The sequence below is a fragment of the Oculina patagonica genome, chromosome 5, assembly GCF_052425735.1.
Source record: "Oculina patagonica isolate OP01 chromosome 5, crgOcupat, whole genome shotgun sequence".
Lineage (NCBI taxonomy): Eukaryota > Metazoa > Cnidaria > Anthozoa > Scleractinia > Oculinidae > Oculina > Oculina patagonica.
Genome location: NC_135762.1, coordinates 2,289,362 through 2,293,576, shown reverse-complemented (window position 1 = coordinate 2,293,576; position 4,215 = coordinate 2,289,362). Strand labels below are relative to the sequence as shown.

Below are 4,215 nucleotides of genomic sequence, written 5' to 3'. Positions count from 1 at the left end.
ACATCAGCGCTCAAAAAGATTCAATTTACACCTTTATCTGACCGACCACAAATTGACACCGCTATTCGCTGTGCACTCGGTGCGTACGATATTTGCAAAATATTATGCAAACTTGCTCAGACCACCTGGATGCGGAATTTTATAGACCCACGCTTCAAGGTACTGCCCCGAGCTGTTATACCCACTGAATTCGGCTTAATGAACGGAAATGCTCTCGGGAAATATCAGATTCTAGCCGGGGTTAACTAATGTCTGGCAAAATTAACTGTCACGCTCTTATTAGCATTAAGGAGCTGTGAGAAACGATTTTTCAATTCTCATTGTGTTCGCGCCGTGTAGCAACAAGGAGCCAGTCAATTAGGCGACGATTAAATCCCTTCGATTCCTGAAATTTCTATTTTTCTTGTTCGGCGCCAACGCATGCTGGTAAAAATGAGAAACATCTGCTATAAGGCGCTTGAAGAGTTACGAAGCAGATAAGTTGCTTAAGCTCAGCTTATAAACACAATAAAAATAATATGATATTTTCCATTGTTTGCGGAGCTTTGTGTTGTTTTCAAGAGACAGGAAAACCCTCCCGTATATTAAGTAATTAATTTTCTGTCTCGCGCGCGAGGCAACAATTCCAAAGTGGTAGCGGATATACACTTCGCTGACGCTATTTGTTTATCTTCACGTGGAAAACGCTGACTAAATTCTCGCATCTTTCATTCATTAACACCACGGGAAACTCGCTGTTTCAACACAGTTGAAAGAACAAAAACTCTCTAGGTTGTACAGTAACAAAACGTTCTGGAAACGCCCGCAAAACCACAGCTTTTTATCTTCTGAAACGAGGGTTGAATGCCATTTTTATTAGGTTCAAAGTTTAGTTTGTAAGCGAGCAATCTCGTACCTTCTCTTTTCAGGTCTTTCAGGTATTACAGATAAAACTCTACGCATTAGATGTCATCTATTGGTGGATTTTCACTCAGTAGACAAGCTCATTAGCACTGCAGATTAGGTGAATAAGATTTATAGCAATAGAGTGTTTTACCTCGTTAATGTTGATAATAATGTGTGACTTAAATAGTTTTGACACAAATGAGGGGTGCGATCTGTGCCCAGCGGGATCGGAATAGGCGCGGACTACCGTCTGAAGCTTTACTGATGCTTCAAATTTTATCGCAATAAAATCCAGAGTTTTGAAAAGACGAGACATTTAGAAGTTTCCCGGCGAGAAAAGCAATTATTTGCATGCTGGGTTCAGCGGAAAAATCCGCAAGATTGCAACATAACTTTGATGTAACTGTTCTGAAAGATCAGTTACCTAAACAAACAAAGCGTTTTTGATTGACTACGCTAAAGCTTGCTGTTGCCCTATTCAATGCGTTGTTCTTTTTCAATCAATGAATCAAAGAGCTCATTGATAACATGATAAATATACGTCTGAGATAGACCTGCACGGAGTTTTGACTGTTTTTTATCACTTGTTACTTTAAAAATATCTCAGTATGAAAATTCTTCGTGTTGACACCAATCCTGCAGAACAGAGCGCCATGTCTACGTTCTCCAGGTGCAATAGCCCCATAAAGCACGTCATGTAGATAGCGTCCCTCTTACCAGAACACTCCATGCGATAATAGCGAAGAAAGTAAGCCCATAATCTGCGCTTTACCGAACAGAGCAGCTAGTTCTTAATCACATGCTTTTGCCCAACATCGATCGAGCAGATCTTAATGAATTGGCTAATTAGGCTGAAAGTTGCGAGGTTTTAAAGTGAAAACAGACATTAAGGTCACTGATCTCCCATTTGAAGGCGTTGTAAGGAATTTAATAAACGACACTAAATTCTCTGCAGAGAGCAGTTGTCGGCTTTTAGTTATTTTAATGATAAATTGCCTACAAGATGTCGATCAGCAGAAAAGGCAGAGTCTGAAAAAATGTCTACTAAAACTCGACCAGGAGTTAAAAATGGTAAAAAAAATTTAACCCAAGAGGGCGGGGATAGTTCCAGTCCATGCACTAATTCGCTAAACCTGACCTGCGATTGACCGATAACTAAGCAAACAACATCAACTAAGTACCATTTCAAAAATCTTTAGCTGTTTACAAAAGTTACAAAGCACCGGAAAAATAGTAAGATTGCGTGTCCGTGGAACACGAAAGCATTAACCTTTGAGAGTGCCTAGGTCACAATAAGCGTGGAAAAAAATGCCTTTCTACTTTAATTACAAACACAAAACGTTGCGGTTAAAACGAGGCACTCCCTCAGACCTTCTGTAATCTTTCAGATCTTTGACTGCAAAACGAGCAAAGAGGATTTCTTGAGAGTTATAAACTGCATTTTTGCGCTAGTTGACTGCTTTAAGCCGGACAAAATCATGTTACAACCCCAATGTTAGGAGATTTATAGCCCATATTAGTTCCACCTTATCCAATTTAATCATCTGTACTTAAACATTTCGGCTTTTTCTGTTAGTATTTTTACATGTTTTTATAACGTTTCTTTAATCGCCGGAATTTTTTGCCGAGTTTTCATTGCGTTTCAAGATTTTGCATTTCATACGGTGCTCCAAACCTCGCGTGACTTACCCAAGTGATTAAAGTGTGCATGAAACGTTTCTTTGTAGATTTTCACGTGTGGGTCAGTTACTGAGGTCACATTAGATAAAGTTAGTTCGTTTTACTCAGAATTAATCAAAACTGAGGTCCCTTAGGCCGCTTCATGTCACTCTATTGCCCAATTGCAAACTAGAGGGTAAAACTAGTGACTGCAATCAGCCGTTCCAAAGAAAATTTTAGACTGTTCATCCCCCAAAAAGTTTTCCTTCTTGGACCTTCATTTGTCCACTAAAAATATCACAATTAAAACTGTTTTTGTTGCCTGGGAGATTTCTCATAGAAGAACTGTAAAATACTTGTAAAACAAAAAGATAAGAAGCAGAGTATGAAATGAGTTCTATTTACTGTAAATTTACTGTTCTAAATATTGTAAAGTTTACTACAATATGCGTTCTGATCAGCTGTGCAGTAATCTTTGGACTTTTTTAGTTGTTTATTCTGTTGCTGATTAGATCTTTTTAGATCCAGAGTTACTGAGTTCAACAGGATCATTGTCTGCGGCTTTTGATCTTCTATTTTGCTAGAATCTTGGCTACTGCTTTAAAGAGGGGGGTGAATAGGAAAACGGATGGTCGGATTTTGACTATATTTTGGCCCGGATTTCGGATTCAGAGCATATTTTTAAGCGGATTCTCGGATCCTTCAATCAAATTTGGTCATTAAATTACAACGGATCGACGGATTTGGTCATTAAATTGTGACGGATCGGCGGATTTGCATACCCCTATTCACTCCCCTCTTTAAAGTAGCGCACTGGTTGACCAAAAGGGAGACGCGCGGTGGCCTAATGGTTAGCGCGCTGAACTCCGGATCAAGCAATCCGGGTTCGAGCCCTGGCCGGGGCCAATGTGTTGTGTTCTTAGGCAAGACATTTTGCGATGGACTAGCATCCTATTCAGGGGAGAGTAGATATATTCCTACTAAAGAAACCGGGATACGCTCCGGCAGTATGGGCCGCATGGCTCGAGGCTTCCCTTACTGGCTGACCAAACTCGTCATTGTTACTCGTCGTTACTTCCAAATGTTGACAAGATTATTGTCTCCATAAGAAATCCGACTCCGTGCGACTTCTTGTTCTCCTCCTCTTACCCTACTCCCCCTTTTTCCCTCTTGCGCCCCGACCCTCTTAACACACCCTTCTTCTCGGCCATATGAAATGAATGAATGGAATACTTTATTAAAGTGTCTGAAGTATTTAGCTTTAAAAAAACTAATTGTGGACACTATTTACATTATTATATATCAAAGCTATTTAAAGTTAAAATATTTACACTTAAATTCTAAGAAGAAGAAAAAAGAACCGTACTACATAGATAAATAAATGAATAAATAAATAAATTACAATATAATATAAAATTTTATTATAAAAGTAGGTGAAATATAAAAACTGCAGTTAAGAGTTAAAAATTAAAAATTTAAAAATGTATATCGGCTAGCTAGCTGCATATGTCACATTTACACTCAGTTTGTATAAGACGTGTAAGGTCTTTTCTCCCAATACTGTTTTTAAAACTCGTGACATTAGGTTTTTCTCTATCACTGTGGTCTAGTTTGTTCCATAGATAAGGCCCGAAATATCGTAAAGAATACCCTTCTGAAAATTCAAAACGT

At 38.7% G+C, this 4,215-nt stretch overlaps 1 protein-coding gene across 1 annotated transcript in view; it reads left to right on the top strand.

Annotated features, from left to right (window-relative positions):
• Window positions 1-4,215, top strand: part of LOC144654761 (cytosolic Fe-S cluster assembly factor Nubp2 homolog) — a 98,995-nt gene that overhangs the window by 53,168 nt on the left and 41,612 nt on the right. The gene's annotated exons all lie outside the window — the stretch shown is intronic.